This window comes from Lepisosteus platostomus, chromosome 5 (assembly GCF_059453375.1).
Source record: "Lepisosteus platostomus isolate fLepPlt1 chromosome 5, fLepPlt1.hap1, whole genome shotgun sequence".
Classification (NCBI taxonomy): domain Eukaryota; kingdom Metazoa; phylum Chordata; class Actinopteri; order Semionotiformes; family Lepisosteidae; genus Lepisosteus; species Lepisosteus platostomus.
This window is the reverse complement of record NC_142615.1, coordinates 54,571,370-54,597,131: the sequence shown is the minus strand read 5'-3', so window position 1 is coordinate 54,597,131 and position 25,762 is coordinate 54,571,370. Positions and strand designations below refer to the sequence as shown.

The 25,762-nt window shown below is 47.7% G+C and overlaps 3 protein-coding genes and 3 non-coding genes across 6 annotated transcripts in view; 3 read left to right on the top strand and 3 right to left on the bottom strand.

Moving 5' to 3' along the window:
- LOC148669375 (antigen WC1.1-like) overlaps window positions 1-25,762 on the top strand; it is a 590,051-nt gene that overhangs the window by 177,632 nt on the left and 386,657 nt on the right. The gene's annotated exons all lie outside the window — the stretch shown is intronic.
- The window catches only part of LOC148669398 (uncharacterized), a 469,383-nt gene that overhangs the window by 210,576 nt on the left and 233,045 nt on the right, over window positions 1-25,762 (top strand). The window lies entirely within an intron of this gene.
- LOC148669520 (uncharacterized) overlaps window positions 1-25,762 on the bottom strand; it is a 97,072-nt gene that overhangs the window by 32,932 nt on the left and 38,378 nt on the right. The window lies entirely within an intron of this gene.
- Window positions 4,633-4,705, bottom strand: trnaf-gaa (transfer RNA phenylalanine (anticodon GAA)). Its single transcript has one exon. It is a non-coding gene; the product is annotated as a tRNA-Phe (tRNA).
- trnav-cac (transfer RNA valine (anticodon CAC)) lies at window positions 5,924-5,996 on the bottom strand. The gene has a single exon. It is a non-coding gene; the product is annotated as a tRNA-Val (tRNA).
- trnah-gug (transfer RNA histidin (anticodon GUG)) lies at window positions 6,706-6,777 on the top strand. The gene has a single exon. It is a non-coding gene; the product is annotated as a tRNA-His (tRNA).

Here is a 25,762-nt window from a genome sequence, read left to right as displayed (position 1 = left end):
TGTTCCAAAGGGCGTGTACCTAAAAAAGATTTACCAAGCCAAAAGCATACACAAGAGATCACTGGACCTAACATAATGAAAATTGAGATTACACACCACAAGTATAACACAAGTATGTCAACAAGTATAACAAGTTAGAGAGAAACGACAAAGAACACCTACAGTAGTAGAAGATGACATTCATAAGCTCTGAAAAAGAAGTGAATGTCCACACAGAGAAATATTTGAAATACAAATCCTACCTTCTTTTTGAAATCTGTTTTCTCTTTTATAAGTTTTGAGATGGGGCGTGCATCACACTGTGGTGTGATCACTTCAGCCATGCCCACGGCAGCTTGCTTGGGTGACACTTTCCTTTCTTCTTTGTGCTGCCATTCTTTACATTCTGTGGTTCCTGCTTTCCCCTGCTGAATTTGCAGGCCGTTGCTGTCATCTGGCGATTTTTCACTTGTTTCAATATTTCTATTGCTAACTTTTTTTTCCCTGTTTTCTCATTTTTCGGGGGATTGGAATTTTCTGTGGTGCGCTGTAGAATTAATTTTTTGTTTCTTTGCCTACACCTGGTGCTCTCTTTGCCCATTGTTCCAGTGCATGTTCATGACGTGTTTTAGTGGTGATCAATGGTGCCATCAAAACCTTTTTGGGGAGATCATTTTGGATTATATGTTCTCTGTACCACCCTAGAGGGATTTTCTCATTATCGTAATAAACTCTGCTGGCCTCAGTTTCCTCCTGTGCTGAAGTATTGATTGCTTGACAATGCCAAACCAGGTCTCAACATGACAGTTAGTGGCTCTTGTTTGTGCTACCTCTGACATTGATATGTCTTTTTTGCTGTCTGAAGCATATCTTGTCAGGTCACCCAACAAAATTCCACTCCACAGTGGAAATAATGCCATGTATCTTCGCAACAGAAATCTAATTATGTCTTCACAGAAATAGGGGTTCACATTGTGTTGTGTCCCATAGTCATCATGTCGTTGAACCGATATGCTTCATAAATACCTTTGAACTCCACAGCGAAAGGAGAGCAGCCCAGGCTGCCTCTCATTTTTGGGTATAGTACCTCATCTGTGTCTTTGACTTCTGCTTCCTTTTCCATCTGGTCTGGTGTGGTTGTTTGAGAAATGTAAGCGTTAAGGAGGCAGACACTAGATTGGACTTCAGTTGTGAACCTACAATACACATGTGTTTGAAAACATTTCTGGCAACACTCAAAGTTGTGCTGTTTTGCAGGATGGCAAAGGAAAATGTTGCAAAGTCTCGCAGTCCTTTGTCTGATGTTTTTTTACTAATTGCTTGAGAGACAGCCTTTATGACATGGGCAGAGCAAAGGTGCAGAACAGTGAACATCTGAAGTTCTGTGTACTTAAGTTTGCCTTGGCAGACTTTCATTGCACGATTTAAGTATGCATGGATGGTGTCCCCATTGAAGGCAAAAAAAACACTGTGAATCAGGGCCCAGCTGTAGTCAGTTTCTACATGCTGCACTCTCTCGGTAGTACATGTTGAGATGTCAAACATGGTACTAAAGATGTGCTCCATGGTCGTCTTAGTTTAGATGTACCTTTTAGAGGTGCTATTTTTCTCCATTGTTCAGCCTTTAGACATACTTTGAAAGTTTTAGGCACAGACATAATCTTTCTTAATCCCCTTCTATCCTGAGGTGACGTCCCAGACAAGCTTGCCCCCTGGGAATATTCACTGTGCTCTTCAGGCTTTTTTTCTGATTCTACACAGATTTTTTTTCTCCTTCAAACATGTCACCACTGTCTGTGCTGCCGTGTGCAGCCCATGCATCTTTTGTATCTTCTGATGAACTTCTGAGCTCTGTGTTGCCTTCCAAACTATGTCCCTCACTTTGACTTGAAATACTGACTATAGATTGTGTACTGTCATCTGGTTTGGAATCCTTACCAATACTCACCCCCTTCTGTGCCCTAAGCACTTGGGTTCTTACTTTTTTTCTATCTTCATGCCAAATCACTGATAACCATTTCTTGTTGCTGGGGCAATCCTCTCCAAGGACTCTGTTTGACAGTGTTGACCACATATTGTCATTCCAACTCATTTTTTTTTTCAAGTTTAGAAAACCTCAGAAATTCGTTGATCATATCCCCTACTCCACCAGCCCTTGACCACAGGTCTGAGGGGTGCGTAGTGTGGTGCAGGTTCTTGTCCCATCCTGCTCTTGGTCCATGTTGGAGGGTTGCACCGATTCTGAGTCTTGTTAGCTGGCATGGATTGGTTTGGGGGTGTTGATACCAGAGTGGTCCAGGAGGGGGGTGCAGGTGTCTCGGGGGCATTCTTGATTTTCTATGACTTCAGGTTGATTCTGTTGGTTCTGAGTGTCTTGGTTATATACGCTTGTGTGTATAGATGAAAAAGCTATTGAAGAGCACCCCATTCATCTCGGTGGAAGTTGGAAGTTTTGATGCTCAAAAAATCCTAAAAAGAGAATTAAAGTTTCACACAACAAAGCATGACTGTGAAAGGTCAGGAGGCCTGCCTTGTGTGCACAACACTTGATTACAGTCAAAAAATCATGAAGCCATGAAGAAGACCCACCTGTCCCAGTGTATTACCTGTAGTGTTATCTTCAGAAAATCATAAAAAATAAAGAAAGGGGCCACAGCCACAGCAAGGTTGTATGAGGTTCGGGGGCCTGTCTGGTGTGTAAAACACTTGGGTTCAGCAGTGTGGCTGTTGTATTTGAATTGCTATTGAGCCATGAAAAAGACCCACCTATCCCAGTGTGTTACCTTTAGTGTTATCTTCGGAAAATCATAAAAAAATAAAAGGGCCACAACCCAAAACAAAGCTGGGAAAAGTCAGAGGACCTGCTTAGTGTGCAAAACACTTACCTGCAGCATTGTGGGTGCTGTGATTTAAATGCTATTGGTTTGTGAACAGAATACCCCTATCCCAGTGCATTGTGCCACATTAAATAAAAGCACGAGAAAAAGAGATTCAGAACACAAAGCTGTGTCAGTGTTCTGTATAAAAAGTCTCTTGGAACATCATGGGAGCTCTTTTTAATAAGCCGCTGAGTAAAGAATATTTTAATCTTCCTGCTGTCAGTAGTATTGTCAATATAGTTGACCCTTACCTGAATGAAAACAGGACGTAAAGGAGGGGTTTCAGAAATCAAACAAAGCTTTATTCCCGTGCTTACAGTCTGGGTAATTGGAGACTGCGCTGTTCTGCTTCCTATGGTCATATTGACAGTATTGAACAGTATTTCTCGCGTTGTGAACGTGTGCACACAGCGGTCCCTGGGTTCCAGTTCGTGCGTAATCACGCATCGATGAAAAACCGGAGGTTTAAAAAAAAGCATTCACAATGTTACATAAAGCATGTGTTTTTGTAATTCTAAGAGATTTTGCGAAAGCCCTACAGGCGTGCCAAAATCGTTTTCTAACTTCAAGTTAACTTTTCCCCGGTCACGTTTTGCACGTTCGAGTAGTTTTAATGCGGCTCCTTCGTACACGGTGCTGATCTTTTGGAAAGCAGGAGGCAAAACCGACACGTTCTCATACCGGATGTTGAAACCCGGGCCGCCTGGCTGAAAACCAGGAATCCTAACCGCTAGACCATATTTCAGCGAACAACCACGCTGTTCCCGTTATCATGCAAGCAAACTACATAAATATGAGAAAACACGCAAGAGAGTTGTCACTCAGAGTGTCGAAGGGTCGATGTATACTGGGGCTCAGTTGAAATGCAACGTCAGGACTTTTCCGAATTATGTCACACGAAGAGAGCACAGCCTTTTCCGCCCTGCCACGTGTGTATTGGTAACTCGCCGTGATCGTATAGTGCTCAGTACTTTGCGTTGTGGCCGCAACAACCCCGGTTCGAATCCGGTTCACGGCAGAATAGGGGCGTCTGCTTTTACTACTTGCACGAATGAAGGCAAAAAAAAGCCAATCGATGTGAACGAACGGCGCTTTTCAGAGGAGTACTGCCTGACTGGATCGTTGATGAACGACAGAGGCCACTCCGACCTCTTCTCGGTTTTCTTCAATGACTTACTAAGGATCTTCTTCACATTCGCCCATGCAGGGGAAGCGAGTTACACCAAAGCAAACGCAGGAAAGTGCATTTCAAGCAGAGACAGGGAGGGACTTGTTTACACCGAGAGTGGTCGGAGAATGGAACAATGCGCCCAGCCCTGTTGCTGGAGCCGATTCTTGATGAGATCTTGGGCTCACTAAGAGGCCCCCGCTGGATGCTAATCTTTCTGTTGTTCTTGCAGGTCCTGCGCTGCTTTTGAGCCGACAGAGCTCGTCCTGGTCTGTCGGCACAGCCCAATTGCAAATGATCGGCTCTGCGTACAGAAGGAACGTGCGTTTGGTACAAGAGTGCACGAAGGCACCGGAAATACATTGGGAGCAAATGACCGGTCGCTCAAGACCTCTGTGAAGTACAGGAGCGTGCAAAACGAGGCTCTTTCCGCCCGGTCTCTAACCTGGGGCCTTTCGCGTGTTAGGCGAACGTGATAGCCGCTACACTACGGAAACCTGCAGGGACCGCTGCTGGTGTCTCGCTTGCGTTTCGGGCTGAGAAAGGGCCGCGTCACTTTAGGCAGGGGGCGCTGGAGAGAGGAACAAAGGGCGCGATGAAACAAAATGCCAAAACCCGGGATCGAACCAGGGACCTTTAGATCTTCAGTCTAACGCTCTCCCAACTGAGCTATTTCAGCAGTGCGCAGAGCCCCCAGCCACCTGCTCCGGCATTCCTGTGTTGTGGCATGAGCGCACCAAGAGTAGCGGGAGAGTGTTGCAGGAACGTCACTCAGAAGGAAAGCCACCCAGGTGCACCCTCTGAGCTCTGTCCAGCGCATCTTCCTCGCATGCGACGGGCAGGAAACAATTAGCAAGAACAGAACGACACCCCATGGGTGTCTCATGACCACACCTTAGGTTGTGACACGTGCAGGTGTGAGGGGTTGCCGGGCTACTTTGGAGCAGAGCTTGGGCGGAGGGGGGGCGGGAAAGCAGACAAAGAGGTGACACCTCAAGGTCTGCACGATCACAGCTCTCCGCCGCCCCAGGCTTCCGCTCGATAAGCTACTGGACACACCCGCCCCTCCTCACACAGACCGTGGAAAAGCCCCCGAGTGGGAGGGCTCTCTCTTCCTCCCAGGAGCTCTTGGACACAACGCACAGACAGGGCGCGGGGAGCTTCCGCCTGCAAACACGGCTCCAGGCAGGACTCCGCTCCGCAGGAGCCGCAGAGCAGAGGAGATGAGGGCAGCTTAGCTCCTGTGCAGAGACCTGAGCTGTTGTTGCTGCGGACGCTGTCTTTTCTGCACTCGGGGTAGGAGTGAATGTTGAGTGGCCCTTAGAAATGAAGCAGAGCACTTCAATGGCACGGGTGTGTGTGTGTGCGTGCGCCTTGGTGATTCTGGGAGACAGATCGAACCTGGGCTAAAAGAGAGGGGGCTTAGCCCTCTTCCATTTTCTAGTTCAAAGTTGTACAACCCATTTGTATCTGCTAGGCGGCGCAGTCGTCGTGCACAAAGAACACTTTGAAAAGCGTCAAAGGCAAGTCCTTCCGAGTTGGTCGTTTGTGTTTTCCGTTCAGACGCGAAATGCTGAAATGATCTCTCGTCTCCTCGGTTGTCATTTCTGCTCCATAAAGGAATCACAGCACGCGTCGGCTTCCAGCACGGTGGGTCGGGACACGATGCCGGGGGTCGGAGAGAGCGATGTCTTCCTCGTTAGTATAGGACCTGTCACCTGTCCCCACCTGTCACGCGGGAGACCGGGGTACATCAGGACGCGCATTGAAGTGAAAGCAGGATGCGCTGCGACATGCACTGTGCAGATCCCGCCACACTAAGAGGTGAGTGGGTCTGTTCGATCACAGCGCTAGGCGAATCCCCAATCCCCTTTTGTGCGTGGCAACAAAAGAAGTCTGTTTCCGCCCGGTTTCGAACCGGGGACCTTTAGCGTGTGAGGCAAACGTGATAACCACTACACTACGGAAACGGTGGTAAGACGTGCCCAGCGGCCCAGCGCTGAGCTTCGCCAATGCGATTCAGCTGCTTCCAGTGCCTTTATTGGAGTGCGCTGATGGACCGTGCTCTCTCTCCAGAGACCAGCACGCCTGTCATGGACGGAGCAGGAAAGGCGGCGCCACATTCTACAGCCCTCCCCACGCAATCGACGAAATCGGGCTACTGAAGTGGAGAAAATCGCCTCTCCAGAAAGTGCAAATATCATCTTGGAGAGTATAAATCCTATTGCCGAAGGTCAGCCCTGTCTACCAGAGTAACCCTCCCACAGCGATGATCAGCTCGTCTCACACGCGAGAAGTTTCGGTTGGAAATAAGCGCCCCCTCTTCTCGCACGTTCGAGTGGTTTTAATGCGGCTCCTTCGCACACGGTGCTGATCTTTTGGAAAGCAGGAGGCAAAACCGACACGTTCTCATACCGGGAGTCGAACCCGTGCCGCCTGGGTGAAAACCAGGAATCCTAACCCCTAGACCATATGGCATCGAACAACCACACTGTTCACGGCATCATGCACACAAACTACATAAATATGAGAAAACACGCAAGAGAGTTGTCACTCAGAGTGTCGAAGGGTCGATGTATACTGGGGCTCAGTTGAAATGCAACGTCAGGACTTTTCCGAATTATGTCACACGAAGAGAGCACAGCCTTTTCCGCCCTGCCACGTGTGTATCGGTAACTCGCCGTGATCGTATAGTGGTCAGTACTTTGCGTTGTGGCCGCAACAACCCCGGTTCGAATCCGGGTCACGGCAGAATAGGGGCGTCTGCTTTTACTACTTGCACGAATGAAGGCAAAAAAAAGCCAATCGATGTGAACGAACGGCGCTTTGCAGAGTACTGCCTGACTGGATCGTTGATGAAAGACAGAGGCCACTCCGACCTCTTCTCGGTTTTCTTCAATGACTTACTAAGGATCTTCTTCACATTCGCCCATGCAGGGGAAGCCAGTTACACCAAAGCAAACGCAGGAAAGTGCATTTCAAGCAGAGACCAGGAGGGACTTGTTTACACCGAGAGTGGTCGGAGAATGGAACAATGCGCCCAGCCCTGTTGCTGGAGCCGATTCTTGATGAGATCTTGGGCTCACTAAGAGGCCCCCGCTGGATGCTAATCTTTCTGTTGTTCTTGCAGGTCCTGTGCTGCTTTTGAGCCGACAGAGCTCGTCCTGGTCTGTCGGCACAGCCCAATTGCAAATGATCGGCTCCGCGTACAGAAGTAACGTCCGTTTGGTACAAGAGTGCATGAAGGCACCGGAAATACATTGGGAACAAATGACCGGTCTCTCAATACCTCTGTGATGTACAGGAGCTTGCAGAACAAGGCTGTTTCCACCCGGTCTCGAACCGGGGACCTTTCGCGTGTTAGGCAAACGTGATAGCCGCTACACTACGGAAAGGGTGAAAGATAAGAATCACGAGAATCAATTTAATTCCTAAGGGTTATGTACTTGTTTTGAGTATCTAATGTAGAAGTTTTAAACAAGTTCAATTACGAAACGGTCTAAATGAATGATATACCGAACTTATGTCCTCTTGATATGTGTAACTCATTGTAACTGAATGAATTTATATCTTTTGTATTCTGATAACCCTTACGATAAGATCTGTTAGGTTTACATGCATATTCTATATATTAATAAATGAATCCTCGTGTATTAGTACCTGTTGAGGTACTTTGAGTTATATCGCATGGTTGGATTCTAAGACCATTAAAATAATCAATTTTGTGATTTACTGCCACAAAAATAATTGTCCCAGTAAATGCCCAAACCCCTACAGAACTGGTGCCTTGTGAGAGCACACTACAACAGTGTGTGATCTCCTGTCCAAGCCTGAGGAGCAGACAGCAAGCCTGTCTCTCAATAATAATAATACAGTGTGTGATCTCCTGTCCCAGCCTGAGGAACAGTGACGTTGTCTCTCAATAATAATAATACAATGTGATCTCCTGTCCCAGCCTGAGGAACAGTGAGCCTGTCTCTCAATAATAATAATACAGTGTGTGATCTCCTGTCCCAGCCTGAGGAACAGTGACGTTGTCTCTCAATAATAATAACCTAGTGTGGAATGTCCTGTCCCAGTCTGAGGAACAAACCATGAGCATGTCTCTCAATGATAATAGAACAGTGTGTGATCTCCAGTCCCAGCCAGAGGAACAGACAGTGAGCTTATATCTCAGTAATAATAATACGGTGTGTCATTTCCTACCCCAGCTAGAGGAACAGACAGTGAGCATGTCTCTCAACAATAATATGAATAAACTGTGTAATCTCCTGTCCCAGCCTGTGGAACAGACAGTGAGCCTGTCTCTCAATAATAATAATAATACAGTGTGTGACCTCCTGTTTCAATCTGAGGAACAGACAGGAGTGAGCCAGTCTCTCAATAATAATAAAGCAGATTATAATCTCCTGTAACAGCCTAAGGAACAGTCAGGAAAGAGCAGGTCTCTCGATAATAATAATAATACAGTGTGTGATCTCCTGTCCCAGCCTGAGGAACAGACAGTGAGCCTGTCTCTCAATAATAATAATACAGTGAGACTTTCTGTCCCAGCCTGAGGAAAAGACAGTAAGCTTGTCTCTTAATAATAATAATACAGTGTGTGATCTCCTGTCCCAGCCTGGGGAACACTGAGCCTATCTCTCAATACTAATAATACAGTGTGTCATTTCCTGCCCCAGTCAGAGGAACAGACAGTGAGCCCGTCTCTCAATAATAATATTACTGTGTGAGCTCCTGACCCAGCCTGGGGAACATACAGTGAGCCTGTCTCTCAATAATAATAATAATACAGAGTGTGACCTCCTGTCCCAGCCTGAGGAACAGTGAGCCTGTCTCTCAATAATAATAATACAGTGTGAAATCTCCTGTCCCAGCCTGAGGAACAGTGAGCTTGTCTCTCAATATTAATAATACAGTCTGATCTCCTGTCCCAGCCTGAGGAACAGTGAGCCTGTCTCTAAATAATAATAATACAGTGTGTGATCTCCTGTTTCAGCCTAAGGAACAGACAGTGAGCTTGTCTCTCAATAATAATAATACAGTGTGTGATCTCCTGTCCCAGACCAAATGACGACACAGTGTGCCTATCTGTCAATAATAATAATACAGGGTGCGATCTCCTGTCCCAGCCTGATGAACAGTGTGCCTGTCAATCAATAATAATAATACAGTATGTGATCTCCTGCTCCAGCCTGAGGAACAGACAGTGAGACTGTCTCTCAATAATAATAATACATTGTGATCTCCTGACCCAGCCTGGGGAACATACAGTGAGCCTGTCTCTCTATGATAATAATTTATTGTGGGATCTCATGTCCAACTCTTAGGAACAGAGAGTGAGCCTGTCTCTCAGTAATAATAATACAGTGTGATATTCTGCCCCAGCCTGGGGAACATAGAGTGAGCCTGTCTCTCAATAATAATAATCCAGTGTGTGATCTCCTGCTCCAGCCTGAGGTACAGACAGTGAGTCTGTCTCTCAATAATAATAATACAGTGTGATATCCTGCCCCAGCCTGGGGAACATAGAGTGAGCCTGTCTCTCAATAATAATAATCCAGTGTGTGATCTCCTTTTCAAGCCCAAGTGAAGACACAGTGAGCCTATCTGTCAATAATAGTAATATAGTGTGTGATCTCCTGTCCCAGTCTGAGGAACAGACAGTCAGCCTATCTGTCAATAATAATAATAGAGTGTGTGATCTCCTGTCCCAGCCTGAGGAACAGAGAGTGAGCCTGTCTCTCAGTAATAATACAGTGTGTGATCCCCTGTCCCAGCCAGAGGAACAGACAGTGAGCCCGTCTCTAAATAATAATAATACAGTGTGTTATCTCCTGTCCCAGCCTGAGGAACAGTGAGCCTGTCAATCAATAATAATATTACAATATGTGATGTCCTGTCTCAGCCTGTGGAACAGAGAGTAAGCCTGTCTCTCAATAATAATAATACAGTGTGTGATCTCCTGTCCCAGCCTGGGGAACAGTGAGCCAGACTCTCAGTAATAATAATAATACAGTGTAATCTACTGCCCCAGCATGAGGAACAGTGAGCCTGTCTCTCAATAATAATAATACAGTATGTGACCAACTGTCCCAGACTGAGGAAAAGACAGTGAGTCTGTCTCTCAATAATAATAATACAGTGTGATTTCCTGTCCCAGCCTGTGGAACATACAGTGAGCCTGTCTCTCTATAATAATAATATAATGTATGACCTCCTGTCCCAGCCTGGGGAACATACAGTGAGCCTGTTTCACTATAATAATAATTCAGTGTGGGATCTCCTGTCCAACTCTGAGGAACATACAGTGAGCCTGTCTCTAAATAATAATAAAACAGTGTGTGATCCTCTGTCCCAGCCTGAGGAACAGACAGTGAGCCTGTCTCTCAATAATAGTAATACAGTGTGTGATCTCCTGTCCCAGCCTGAGGAACAGTTAGCCTGTCAATCAATAATAATGCAGTATGTGATGTCCTCTCTCAGCTTGAGGAACAGAGAGTAAGTCTGTCTCTCAATAATAATAATTCAGTGTGGGATCTCCTGTCCCTGCCTGAGGAACAAACAGTGAGCCTGTCTCGAAATAATAATAATACAGTGTGGGATCTCCTGTCCCAGCCTGGGGAACAGTGAGCCAGACTCTCAATAATATTAATAATAATAATAATACAGTGTGATCTACTGTCCCAGCCTGAGGTACAGACAGTGAGCCTGTCTCTCAATAATAATATAGTGTGTGACCACCTGTCCCAGACTGAGAAAAAGACAGTGAGTCTGTCTCTCAACAATTATAATACAGTGTGTGACCTCCTGTCCCAGACTGAGGAAAAGACTGAGTCTATCTCTAAATAATAATAATACAGTGTGGGATCTCCTGTCCCAACCTCGGGAACAGTGAGCCAGACTCTCAATAATAATAATACAGTGTGATCTACTGTCCCAGCCTGAGGAACAGACAGTGAGTTTGTCTCTCAATAATAATACAGTGCGTGATCTCTTGTCCCAGCCTGGGGAACAGACAGTGAGCTTGTCTCTCAATAATAATAATACAGTGTGTGATCTCCTGTCCCAGCCTGAGGAACAGACAGTGAGTTTGTCTCTCAATAATAATACAGTGCGTGATCTCTTGTCCCAGCCTGGGGAACAGACAGTGAGCCTCTCTCTCAGTAATAATAATACAGTGTGTGATCTACTGTCCCAGCCCAAACGAAGACACAGTGAGCCTGTCTCTCAGTAATAATAATACAGTGTGTGATCTCCTGTTCCAGTCTGGGAAACAGAAAGTGAGCCTGTCTCTCAGTAATAATAATATAGTGTGTGATCCACTGTCCCAGCTTGAGGAACAGACAGTGAGCCTGTCTCTCAATAATAATAATACAGTGTGTGATCTCCTGTCCCAGCCTGAGGAACAGACAGTGAGCCTGTCTCTCAATAATAATAATACAGTGTGTGCTCTCCTGTCCCAGCCTGAGGAACAGTGAGCAGTCCTAATAGTTACCGCTTTCCTGATTTAGCTCAGCAGCTTTTATTTCGCCTGAAGTGCAAGCAACTTGTGAGAACAGGTTGGGTTTGCTGTGCTCAACTGGCTCGGCGTCTTTGTGCCGTAGCGCCGCAACGGTGTGTTTTCCTTCCTTCTGTTTTCAGCCCAGAAGAAACATTTTACTTGTTCCTTTTGTAGCCCACGCATGCCGACGCCTGTGTTGTGTTGTGGATTTTCTCCTTCTTGAATTTGTACTCCTCCTCCCTCTCTCTCCCTACCTCTACCTTTCCCTCTCTCTACCTCTCCCTTTTCCCCTCCCTACCTCTCTCCCTACCTCTATCTCTCCCTCTCCCTCTCTCCCTAACCCCCTCTCTCTCTCCACCTCTCTCCCTCTCCCTTGCCCTCCACCTCTCTCCCTCTCTCTACCTCTCTACCGCTCTACCTCTCTCTACCTCTCCCTACCCCTCTCTGCTCTCTCTCTCACTCTGGAGTTTATTTTCCAGACAGAAATCCAGCTCCGTCCCTCCTGTGGAAGATTGGTGATGCAGGATGAGAGCCCCTAACCGAGAGCACTGCAGCGGCAGGTTCTGTGGTCTGTTTCAAATCCGCCCGCAATGAGACACCGAGGAGAAATGAAGAGCCCCAGTCGCGCTAGAAAATCACCCGGGAAAGAGACTTTCAATGTAGGAAAAAAAAGTCATTAGTAATGGACATAATATGTTTGTTTTGTTTTTTTAATCGCTGCGATGTGTGACTAAGCTCATACGACTAAGAGTTGCCCCCTTTGTCTAGATCTGGTAACCTGCTTGTTGCTGGAGGGCCAGATCGTGTCCCCTGTCACTATACTGGTGCATTAGGACCCACACAGACCGCAGGGTGAGCGCCCCCTGCTGGCCTCACAGAGAGGGAGAGGTAGAGGTAGGGAGAGAGGTAGGGAGGGGAAAAGGGAGAGGTAGGGAGAGAGGTAGAGAGAGGGAGAGGTAGAGGTAAGGAGAGAGAGGAGGAGTACAAATTCAAGCAGTGGGCTGAGTGGAGCACTGTCGTATGGCCCTGACATCAATCCCTCAACTGTCTGCGAAAAGCAGTATCTTCAGGCCCTGACATCCCACCCCCGCCACTCTCTGCGTAAAGAAGTATCGTATGGCCCTGACACCCACCCCTCCACTCTCTGCATAAAGTAGTGTCGTCAAGCCCTGACATCCCACCCCCGCCACTATCTGCGAAAAGCAATACCTTCAGGCCCTGACATCCCACCCCTGCCACTCTCTGCATAAAGAAGTGACACCTTCCCCTCAACTCTCTGCAGAATGCAGTCTCGTCAGGCCCTGACATCCCACCCCTGCCACTCTCTGCGTAAAGCAGTATCGTCAGGCCCTTACACCCACCCCTCCCATCCAAGTACTAACCAGGCCCAACCCTGTTTAGCTTCTGAGAACAGACGAGATCGGACACATTCAGGGTGGTGTGGCCGCAAGCGAAAGCCATGGCGCCTGACTCGCTACTTGAAGCTGTGTGTGGCTGGGGCTCCGTGCCCTCCGAGTTGGACTGAAGGATCGTTCGTGTGCAACTCTTTGGAAAGGAGCCTCTTTCCAAATCGCATTGCATACCTGGATGTTGGCGAATGTGCTCCCTTGTGTTGGCTTGTCCCGCACTGGAGGAGAACAAACAAACTGCTCGGAGGAGCACAAGGCAAGTCTTCACAAGAAAAAAACCTCCAGTGCACAGCACTCAAAACATTTCTGGGCTGTCGCGTGTTTATTTCAGCACATAAAGCGCACCAGTCCAAAACGTCGGCCGGGCGCGCGGCGCCTCCGCCCTCTTGTGGCCTTGCGGCGTCAGAGCAAGAGGCTCCTTCTCGCTGCCTTTCCACTGTGTTGCAGAGCCCCGAGAGGGAACCTGGAGCGCACACTTTGTGGGGGGCGGGGGACCGCGTTCGCGCTCTGTCCCCGGTCTCTTGCACGAGTACTAAATCTCACGGCGCCAGCCAGCGGCCATGAGACAAGTACAATATCGCGGGACAGGGGGGCCTCGTCATTGATTGTTACATATGAGACGGGGATTAGGAGGAGACCCCGACTGATTGGTAAAGGGGAACACTAACACCAGAGTGACACCCCCGGCATCTCTTTTGAGAGACACCCTGGGATTTCTTAATGGCCAAGGAGGTTCGGGACCTCGGTTTTACGCCTCCCCCGAAGGACGGCGCCTGTTTGTGCAGCAGAGTGTCGCCATCAGGATGCTGGGGCATAAGAAAGCCACACAGACCGCAGGGTGAGCGCTCCCTACTGGTCCCAGTCACACCTCTTGCAGGAGCAGCAGCAACCTGAGCTTTTCCGGGGGGAATCTCTCATCCGGGTGCCGGCTAGGCTCACACCTGCTGGGCTGCCGTGGGTGAGCCCAGTCGAGAGTCGCAGGGTGAGATCTAGCCACCGGGGAGAAACGATACAAGCGAAGGATTACTCGGCTCCCAGCCCTTGAAAAGACCGACAAATGACTCGTTCCCGCCGGAGCTGAATGTACCTGCATGTGTCGTGTCGTCTACTTCCCCCGCCCCGCTGTGTTTGCTGCCCTCCAGCGGAGCACCGGCCCCACGTCAGGATCAGCTGCCTGACGCTGCGCCAGGTCTGGCAGGCCCACCCCCAGCGGCCCCTCCCGGGCCGTGGCCGCGGTGCTCACCCCCGCCACGGTGCAGACAGCCTCCTCACGCTGCTCCCGCCAGGCGCAGTGGTGGCAGTCTGCGGCCTCGCAGGGGCGCCGCGAGAGAGCGTCGGCATTGAGATGGCGAGACCCCGCACGGTGCACGACAGTGAAGTCGTACTCCTGCAGGATCTCTATCCATCGCGCCATCTGCCCCTTCGGCTCCTTAAAGTGGAGCAGCCAGGTGAGGGACGCATGGTCGGTCCTCAGCCGGAACCGGGTCCCGAACAGGTACGGCCTGAAGTGGTGGACCGCCGCCATCACCGCCAGCAGCTCGCGACGGGTCACGCAGTAGTTCCGCTCAGGCCTAGTCAAAGCCCGACTATAGTAGGCCACTACGCGCTCCCCATCCGGCCCCTCCTGCGCCAACACCGCACCCACCCCCAAATCACTCGCGTCGGTGTCGAGAACATACGGCAACCGCGGGTCGGGGTAGGCCAGCACGGGGGCCCCCACCAGAGCTTCACGCAACCGGCCGAAGGCAGTCTCACAGCCCGAGTCCCAGTCGAAACGGCGGCCCTTGTCGGTGAGGCAGTGCAGCGGGGCAGCGATGCTGGCAAAGTCCCGGACTAACCTCCGGTAGTACGAGGCCAACCCCAGAAAGCTGCGGAGCTCCGTGACGGTGCGTGGAGTCGGCCAGTCCCTCACTGCGGCGACCTTACCTGGGTCTGTAGCCACCCCTCGCGGTCCAACAACATGTCCCAGGAAGCTCACCTCCCGCCGCAGGAGCTCGCACTTGCGGGGGTTGAGCCTCAGGCCAGCACCGCCTGGAGGTTCGTCAAGGCCTGGTCGAAGCCCCGGGCATGAACCAGCAGATCATCCAGATACAGCACACACTGGTTCCGCGGGACAGATGCCAGCACCCTCTCCATCAGCCTCTCGAACGTCGCCTGGACATTGCACAGGCCAAAAGGCATGACAGTAAACTGCCAGAGGCCCTGGCCGATAGAAAAGACCATCTTCGGGCGAGCATCGGGAGCAAGCGGTACCTGCTAGAAGCTGCAGCGGAGGTCCAGGGAGCTGAACCAGGTCGACCCGGTGATGTAGTCTAGGGCGTCATCTATTCTCGGCAGGGGGTAGGAATCTTTCCGGGTGACCTCGTTCACCTTGCGGTAGTTGACGCAGAACCTCCACGAGCCGTCTTTTTTTTTTACCAGTACAGCTGGCGCCGACCACGGGCTCGCGGAGGGCTCAATCACCCCCGGTCATCTCCGGCCATCTCCCGGATCTTTTCCTCGGCGGCAGTCCGCTTGGAGTGAACCATGCGTCCCGGTGGGATGCGGATGGGCCGAGCGTCGCCGGTGTTGATCTCGTGTTGGACCAGGGCAGTGCGGGTGCAGTCCTCATCTATCGCCGCAAAGAGATCCTCGTTCTGGGCGAGTAGTGCCTGGAGCCGCTGCCGCTGGTCCTGATCGAGGCCCTCGCAGCTCCGCTGGTAGAGATCCTCAATGGCGCGCCTCGCTTCCACGCAACGCTCGGCTCCCGCCGCCGCCGCCTTGTCTGGCCCCCCGGCTGACTCGGGAGCAGGATCCAGCACGCTCGCTCCCCGGCTCACAGGCCTGGTCTGCCCCGGCGACTGCCTCCGCCACTGCCTCTTTTTCTCCCGGCTCCGGCAAGCCCGCGTCCCTCAGCCTTCGCCGGGCCTGCCCTCCACCAGGTGAAGTCGCTCCCCCTGCCACACCAACTCCTGCCAGCTCAAGTCCAAACTGGCCCCCACTCGCTGCAGTACGTCCAGCCCCAGAATGCAGTCCTCCTGGATGGGTGCGAGGTAGCAGGGGTGGCGGACCGTCGCTGCACCTAGACGGAAGGCAAGCACCTGTTTCCCCCGGACTGCAGCGAGCTGTCCCGTCACGGTCCATAGCCGCAGGCTGGAGGCCTCCCATCCTGGGGGGTTGGTGCCCTCGGTGTCGGGGAGGACGCCCGGCCGGTGTAGGGTTACCGATGAACCGGTGTCGAGTAGGGCCAGGCAGGGTTGGTCCTCGATTTTGCAGTGGAGGTACAGGCCCCGGCTACAGCCGACTCGCCCCACGGTGGCGTGAGTGGCGCCGGTCTTAACAGCGCTCTCCGGAGCGGGGGTTGAGGTGTTCGAGGGGCGGCCTTCCCCACGCTGAGTCGCCCCGTTCCCGTTTCCCGACGCTGATCGAGGAGTGCGAGGTTCGGGTGCCCGGCAGCGGTTGTAAAACAGTATGCGGGGCTGTTCCGCGGGGGTTGCTGCCCAGGCTGGCTCCTCTTCCCCCTCGCTGGATTCCTCCGTCGCCGCCTCGGTCAGCCGGCAGGGCGCACTGCGTCTGCTGGCACTTCCAGCCACCCCGAACACGGCCTCAGCCCGTGTAGCAAGGGCCAAGGCCTGCTCCAGCAATGTTGGCGTGGCCAGCTGCACGTGGCGCCGCAGCTCCTCGGGTGAGAGGGCCTTGAGAAAAGCCTGGAGAGCCATCTCCCGCTGCGCCTCCCAGGGGAAGGTTGGGTATCCTCGGCGGGCGAGGAACGCGACATCAGCGGCAACCGGGCCCAGTCGCTCTCCTGGTTGGCGCCGCCGCAGAGCCAGCCTCTCCCGCATCAAGTCCGGCGCCTCCTCTACACCAAGAGCCGCCGCCAGCGCCGTGTATTCGCCTCTGTCCTCCTCCGGGACGTCCAGGAGCGCCTGGCAGGCCACTCCTTCCAGCGTCGCCGCCAGGTGGCCGATCATCTCCGCCCGGCTCCAGCCATTCGTCCGGGCCGCGAGCTGGAACTGCGCCTCGTAGATTTCCCACAGCGCTTCCCCATCGTAGCGACCTGGTCTCACCCGCGCCAATGGGTGTGAGAATTGCTGATCGGCTCCAGCAGGGAGAGTATCCTCTATCTGACCAGGAGTAGCGGCCAGTCACCCCAATTCTACCAGCGGAACCACTATTGAATAGCCCTGGTAAGGGCTGTGGCCACCTGTCGCACCCAGGAGTTGCTCAGGCTCCCTATGTGCGCTGCCGATGGGTTCTGTTTCTTCCAGCGTCAGAATCGGGTCGTGTCTGCCACGGGTTGTCCATTCTGCCCGCTTCTAACACCAATATAGCGTTTGCAGGTTCTTTTCAGAACAAGGACAAGTGGAGACGCGATTAACAAACAAGCATTAGCTTTATTCGTTTACAACCACACAAAACCGAACACAGGATCTACACACACATGAGGAGACTGACGGAACACGTACACATAGTTAGGGTGGTAATTACCTAACAACACACTACACTTTTACAGGACTACACAGGGCACTAGAATTACTAGGACATTATTTAAACAGGTAGGGTCAGCCGCTGGTCATCGTGCTGACCCTCAGACTGTCCCCGGCTACCACTCCCAGCATGCCCAGCGGTACTACGAGCGCCTAGGGGCGCTTCCTCCTCACCACCAGGCGAGGGCGTTACAATATGGACTCCCAGGAGGCTCCCATACTTCGGATTCTTGCGTTCTTATCAGGACATACTGATGCGCAAACATATTCATTACCATATTTCAAAGCATTGGAATAATATATGTCGTACAGCAACACAAAAACAGGAAGACAAGTATCACAGCTACTATAATCGGTATTAGTAACTTAAAGAAAAACATTCCCCCTGGCCCAAACAGTGATTCTAACCAGGAGAGAAATGGGTGAGGCTGTACAATGAGGAATTAAAGCACATACATAACAAGATGCATTAAATTTCTTTAACTTTACAGTATGATTTATAAGTTTATACCACAAATTACTCATATCCTCCTCATTATCAGTTTCATTCAGCCAGTTTGTATACAAAGAGGCTTCGCATTTAGATTCTTCCTCTTTCTGGGTGGTGACAGGCTTCCACATAAAAAGGAAAAAGGCTGGGCACATCAGTCCCAAGCATGTGATCCCCATCTATCCCTGTGGAGACATCACTCCTGCGCTTTGCTCAGTTCGTTTGTGACCTTTTTACAGTGGGAAGCATGAATTCAGGGCACCCTTTCCGTGACTTTCACAGCAGTCGCAGTGGTCAGCAGCCTTGGTACGGCCCCCTCCACCTGAGTGAACACCACTTCTTTTTCCTGAAGTCTTTCACCAGAAGAGTAATAACTCTTAGAAAAATCTACACATTGTTCCACTGCCTCAGCTGTGCCATTTTGCAGAACAATTCTAGCTGAAGTTGTAAAATTTCTCATTGGCCCGTTCCTGCAAAACATCTTATTATGAACAAACAAATCATAATAATAATGTGCATCTAGGGGAATCACTCCCAAGGGTAACCCCCCCTTAAAACCATATTGTTCTATCCATCGGGTTCTGCCACTAGATAAGAGAACCTTTCCCATGAAGTCATTTTTTGACCTTCATGATCCCTTCAGGGCGTACAATTAGAACAGAAGCAGCAGCTTTAGTCCACATGTTTTTCAAGCAGGATATTAACAGTATGATTATAACGAATAATACCAGACACACAAATATGTATTGAACCAGAGACCCTCTCCAGGTTCCTAGCACAGACTGTAGCCATGCACCAATGCCCCAATCATCTGGATTATAATTATGATATATATTTTTCTTCATCATAGATGTGCTTTGCTAAGTCATTAATTTGCTAATAATTGTCTAGAATACAAGTACTGTTTAGTCTTTGCTCACCTAAACAGCTGTCTATCACCCTAATAGAGAATGGCCTAAAACTGTGATTATAGCGACGACCATACAGTTATTTCCATTCTAATACATCTGAGTTACACTCAGACTAAAAGCAGGGCTATTTACCCATGCCAATAAACCTAAATAATCACCTCTATCAAAGGGGATTACTCCCATGAGCATCTTTTATAGCAATACAATCCCAACAGGAGCTCTGATTATTATTTGTGACTGACTGATAAAGTATTGATTCCATATCCCCATTTATAAAAGTAAAACTCCTTACACTTAACAGGTACACTGTCACCCCCCCTCAGGAAGCTCAACAAACACAGAAACAGTGACAATATAATAATGTTCACTCAGTCTCTGGTGCAGTGGTTCGGTGTCAGTGCAATGCGTAGATCCAGCGATCTCATCCTGTCACTCAGATGGCAGAGTCGGTAGTCAGTTGCACTTGATATGGTCCTTCCCAGCAGTGTTGCAACATCTGGCAGGGTATATCTTCCTCACCCACACCCACTCGCCAGGTATCAGGTCGTGTCTTCCCTCTACTGGAGGTCTCCAAGTGTCCAGCACCTGTTCACCAGCCCCGTGCACCACTTCAATTAACAACCTACAATACTACAATAGAGAATTAGCAAATTCAACAATCCATTAGCCAAATTCATCCCTCCAGGAAGTTTCGTTGATTGGCCTGTGATGATATCAAACAGGCTCTATTACACAGTTCTGTTTGATCCAACCCGCATCCCATGGTGTTCCTTCAGTCTGATGTCTAGTCAATCTTTTCTGTTCCTTCATTCCACTGTTCCAGCAGACTGAGGGTGATCTCAGTCCATCTCACCCCGAATAATCCAGCCACAGCCTGTCCCTTGATCATAATACATGCAGTAGGGCAGTGCCCACCAAGGGCTTATCTCCATCATCAAGTGTTTGGTAGACACAGAGGCAGTGACAGCAACCCACTGGGAAAACAGATTATAAGAGCCAAGGTTGTAAACATTTGCTACTGCATAAAGGTTTCTCAGGAGCAGGCCTTTTGAGCTGTAGCACCTGCACCTGAACTGTAGTTGAGTTCCTTTGATAAGCATCACATTGAGATACCACATAAGTGGCTACTGCTTCAAACACAGTCCCCACCCAGGTTTGGGTAACCAGCACACCATTTGACTCACACCCAGGTGTCCGACAGATAGTCGAGCTACAAAGGGCATTAGGCTGTGAGGGCATGCAGAGCGTCCAGTGTGCTGGCAGCACCACACTCTTTTCTAACCATGTCCTTTTCTCTGCTTTAGAGGCCTCAGCCTGAATATCCTGTAGCTGTCCCCTTTTCACCAACAGAGGTCTCACAGGGGTCTCAGACTCCTGTTCTACCAGGACTGTGCACCTGACAGCTACATCTGCAAAGTTGTTCCCTCGAGTTACTGGAAACATTTCTTTATTATGTGATTTATACTTTACCACAGCTACTTCAGTCAGTAGCTGCAAAGCTTCTAACAGTTCAGAGACAAACCCAGCATTCTTGACTGGAGTCCCTTCCATGTTGGGGAAATCCCTATTCCTTCACTGCCATCCAAACTTGTGGCATACACCAAATGTATATATACAGTCTATATAAATTGCTACAATTTTCCATTTAGCATATTTACAAGTTTCAATTAAATATTTTCATTCGGTCTGCTAGTTCTACACCAGATTATTCACAGTTTATACAGCCAGGCAGGTAGCCTGCACAACACATAAACACGGCCCCTTGGCCACCGCATCAAGGGGTCCTGAATAATAATAACCCACCAGACTATGCCTATCTCCATGCTCCTGCACCAGCACAACGGCTCACAACCCATTTCTTTCACTTACAGACAGATTACATACAGATGATCAGTCTGAGGGAATACAGTCCAGGGCCAGTGTCTGCAAGAAAGCTTGTTTCAAAACATCAAAAACGGTTTCTGCTGCAGGGGTCAAGGCAATTTTGTCTTTAGACTGCACTACCCCCCTTAAACCAATACGTCACTGGACAAGCTCGTTCTGAGAAGGCATTCACCCTGGCTTTATCATGTAGTTGGTTTTATACTCCTTTTTTTCCTCTTTAGATCCAATACTTGGAGTAGCCCGGCCTTATGGATTCCCTCATTAGGTAAAACAATCACAATATCACATAACTCTATTGAGTTAGTTTACATAAATGCTATTTCATGCAGTAATTCCTTATAAAATGCTGCAGTCTGGGCCTAAAATAGGTCTGGGGTGTCCCCCACCCACATCAGTAGTTGAAACTGTACATCTTTTCCCAAGCAGACTGTGACAGCTTATATTTGCTTTAAACACAACCCTTGCACCCCTTCTCCTGTAGCCTCCTGTTACCCGTTAGAAAACTTTATATCACATCTTTATGCTGTTTTAGTTTAAAAACAGGACAGCTGTGCTCCTGTGTCCCCCAGTTTCTGGTTACAGTTAAGATTATTTCACTTTTATTTAAATCCTGAGATAAATTTAGGAAGGCTACAGAGGGGTTTACTAGATTAAAACTGTTAGTTCACGCACGGCTCTCGTTTCAGCTTCTGACATGTTCTTTAATTGTGAAATCAAGCCTCTTTCTTACAATTTCTCCAAAAAACACCTTTATTTAAGTAACTGCACACCAGCTTATTAGTAGTTTTGTCTTTGGGGTTTTATATCTCGGTATAACATTAAAGTCGCACAATAATTTCGACAAACTGGCGGCTCCCTTTTCTCCTCCTTGGGAGTCTTTTTACCTCCCATTTGCAGCGCTCGCACTTCTGCATGCATGCTTCGCGAGTTATTAAATCAAATCTGTCTCCGCTGTCCGTAATATCAGGAAAGCATAGTTGTACATTCTTGGCAACATCAGGTTTTAACCCACTCAAGTAAATTTGTTTTATTACTGTGGAAGTATCTTCATTCACTTCCTTCTCATCGGCTAACCCCGAGTATACTATCCATAAAGCTATAAACCTTTCTGTAAAATCTGAAACATCCTCACTTCCTTCTGCTGACATGTTGTTACTTTTCTCTAATCAGATTTCGGTGGGTAATGCTCTTTCAAAAATCTCCACACTAATTCCCACCCTTCTCCTAGATTCTCTCTTCTATTTCTTCTTTTGCTGTTTCTTTTTCTGCATATATAACTTCGTTTCGTTCAGCCATTGCTTTTAGCTTTTCCATCAGAGATTTTTGCATCTCATCTATGATATTCTGTTGAATTCTCAAATATTCCTCTAAATATTGTTTATTTTTATCCAAATGTTCATACACTTTTCTACATTCCTGTTCAGCCTAAATTCCGTCTGACATATTTCTGACATATTTCTTCTTCAATTTGGATTAATCAAACTTTTTTTTTTCTTCACACCAAACCATTTTCACGTCTCCCACGTGCCCCGCGGAGCCCCCCAGTCGAGACAAACTGACGAACTATCAAAATTCGGGAACACGGACCAGGTTCCAAATCCTGGCTTTAAACACACAGTTGAATCGAGTTACCATTTTCGGCTCTTCTGCGAGTACAGTTCTAGTTACTACCTTCAGCCGTACTGCAGTTGTGTACCAGGATGCAACACCTGGATTGTTTCGCACGGGCAGGGCAAGACGCTATTCCTTCAGCAATCCCTTTTTTTCTACCCCACCTTCACAAAACAGGCATCTAAAAACACATACACCATTAACTCATTTTTCTGTTGTACTTGTTTCAGCACCACAGCAACATGGAGAGGACAAGGGACTTTTTAGAAAAGAGGAGTCCTTACCTCTTTTTAGAAGCGGCCGCCTAACTTTTCCTCTCCATGTCCGTGTGGTTTAATTTAGATGGATACTTCTTCATCATTTGGGTCACGTATCCGCCAATCTGCCTCCTCCTTTTTAGAGGACGTTGTAAACCTTTAGGAACAATATAATCTAGCAACAAGGTTATGTAACTGTAATTAGGCTTAAGACAATCAAGAACAAGGCTTGCCTTTCTTCGAAATTCTTTACGGTCATCAGGCAATTTAGGAAAAGTCTTAACTAATGCAAATAATTCACTAGGAGACCAATGTCAATGTTCCTTCTGGACCTGTAAAAGTGCACATTGGCATTTCATGAACAAGTGAAAAGGCTTTGGCTCCTGACCGCTTTCTAGTTTCGGTGGAGACTTTTTCTTTTTAGAAGGCAAGGCCATGACTTTAGCTGCAGCTTGCTGTTCTTTAGTTTCAAGACTAGTCTTTTTTGAAGCTTCCCATTATTTCTGTGATTCCTCTTTCCATTACATAAGTTTTCCAATTCACTTTCTTTCCTTTCTTCTCCTTCTCTTCAAAGTTTCCCCTTCTTCAGGAAACTTCTTTTTCCTAATTCAACTTTCCTCTGTCCATTCTGATTCACTTACAAAGATCCTTCATAGTTATGGGCCCCTAATTATCATATATAAATTATGTGCAAGTTCCCTTACACCTATTACCCTAGCTTTACAGTTCATGAACATAATTTTTTTTTTTACTCTAACACAGGCTATAATTGTTTCTCTGAATTTGTCGTACATGTACTTTTGCTGGACTGCTCGGTCCCATTTTCGTCTTTTAATTTTAATTTCCCATTTTTACCGATCGGTGCCTTACTTAGAACCTTATCACATTAACTACTCCGCAGAGCAAAAACCACACGTCTGTGTTAAGATAAGTTCTTTATATGAGTCCCAGACTCATTAAACCCGCGTGAGAACACCACTGTGGCTCGCTTCTCAAACTATTAATTTTTAAGGATCACTTACTGACGTCAGACAGCTGCCAATTCTCCAGACGCGTCTCTGGAAGGATAAACAGTTTATCCTCCAAGGTTCTTCCAATTTGCTAAAATTGTCCGGGTCCGGATGGAGTTTCAGCAGCCGTTCGCGTTCAGGTTTGTGATCCCGGATGAGCCCCCAAATTGTCATGGAAATATAACTATCAAGGAAGCCACAAGAGAGAGTTCTCACCCGAGTAAGGTCTTAATTTCAATATTGCAATATTGGGAGCCCTGTTGCCACTCTGCAAAGTGCAACCAGAGACTCAATTTGTTACAAGCAGTACAGGGTTTTTATAAGACGTTGCGCTGTGAAAAAGCTCAGTGCTTTGTCCCTTCAAAAACTTCCCCTTTCCCTGAGACAAAACAGATTACATCATAGAGCGAGAGAAGAAGCAATAGATTTGTTATTCAAAGCTAATCAGTTACTTTCAGCTAATTCTAACGACCCAGACAGCATATATTGTTTTGGTACTTTGTCTTCTAAAGTAACCTAAACAGTGTACTTTGTTGACGCACTGTTTTCTAAAATTCTGCACGTACTGTAGCACAGCAATTACATCCTTGAAATATATTTTCTAAAAGCACCAATATATTTTTTTCTAAACTCTCTACATTTTAAGAATCAATTTACTTATTAGATTTCCACTTCAAACGCTTGCAGAAAATGCCAGCAATTCAAAGCGTCCATTTTTACCTCTCTTGAATTGTTCCAGTGCTAGCTGATAGTGAATGACTGAAATATAAAAGCAGCAGAAGAAAGCAAGCAACTCAGTGCAATTTGTGAGTATTCTGCACTGTTAAAATTCACAGGTTTTCATACTTTTTGGAATTCGTAGCTCAAGAAGTGACTCCTGTTTCATTTTCTATTCACCAACTCGATTTGCATTCCGCCCCTCACACCTCACAACAGAATAACAAACGGCTTCATGTGCCACAGCATTCCCCTGTAGATTCGGTTTGCACTATGAATTAGGCGACCCCGAATGAAATATTTTAGTGTTGGCTCAAATGTGAGGAATTTCATGAACCCTCAAAAAGGAACGCTTGCAGAAAATGCCAGCAATTCAAAGCGTGTAGGCAGCATGAACAGACCAATTCTGCAATTTCTTTTATCGCGTGCGGTACTTTCCGAGTCGATGGCTCTGCATTAGAAATGAGAAGTGCTGAACTCTAAACACGTTCTTGCCATTACTGCTACTCCTGCTGCTACTCCTTCGTCCTCGAAAAAAGAAAAGACAGGCATGTTTTGAGTCTCAAAATGATCTTCTGGATCCACAAGAAACATGTACATTTGATTGATTCCGCAGTATTTTGGATGTACTGTACTTATAACTTCCATCGAAGAGAGATTTCATCAGTTGCATGAAATTGAAACTTTCGACTTTTTGTCTGGTATTGAAAATATGTTTAAAAAAAACCATAAACAATTTTCTAACAAACAACTCATGAATTATTGCCAGGATCTATATTTAGCGTTCGGTAGTGATAACACTGCTGATATTGATTGAGTAGAAATCTATGATGTATTGACAGCTTTATCTGAAGCGAGAAGTCCTAGAACGCCATCTATGAAGTTTAAGGATTCATACCAAGAAATGCCTTTTGTTTCCCACCCCAACTGCTGCTTTTGCATTACACATTATGTGAACATTACCAGTTTTGGTAGCTTCTGGGCACGATTTTCCTAAACTGAAACTTATTACAAAATTCTTTAAGATGAACTATGTCCAAAAATTGTAAATCAGGACTAATTTTAATATCAAATGAAATTACTACAGAGGAAAAGGCTTAACTGAAATATGAATAAGACTATGCAAGCCTGAAAAATAGAACAATTCAATTTATAGAACTTATTTTTTTATTTTTTGAGAGATGGGCTCACACACCGGGAGACACTAACGTTTCTCTTCGTTAGAGTATGTGAATAACAGTTTAACCCCATTTTTTTGTAATTGTGATTCTGTTAAAATTAAAAAAAGCATCTATCAATAGTAAGAAATTATCAAGAAAGTAAGAAATTGTCATATTTCATAAACTGTAAGACATGAAGACATTTACAGGTTATATCCTTTGCTTTGTCTTTTAACGCAAGCGGTCAGGATCCAAGCCCATGTTCGGACGGTTGTGTTTCTCTTGTAATCATCAAATGTCATTGTTTTGTCCTTCAG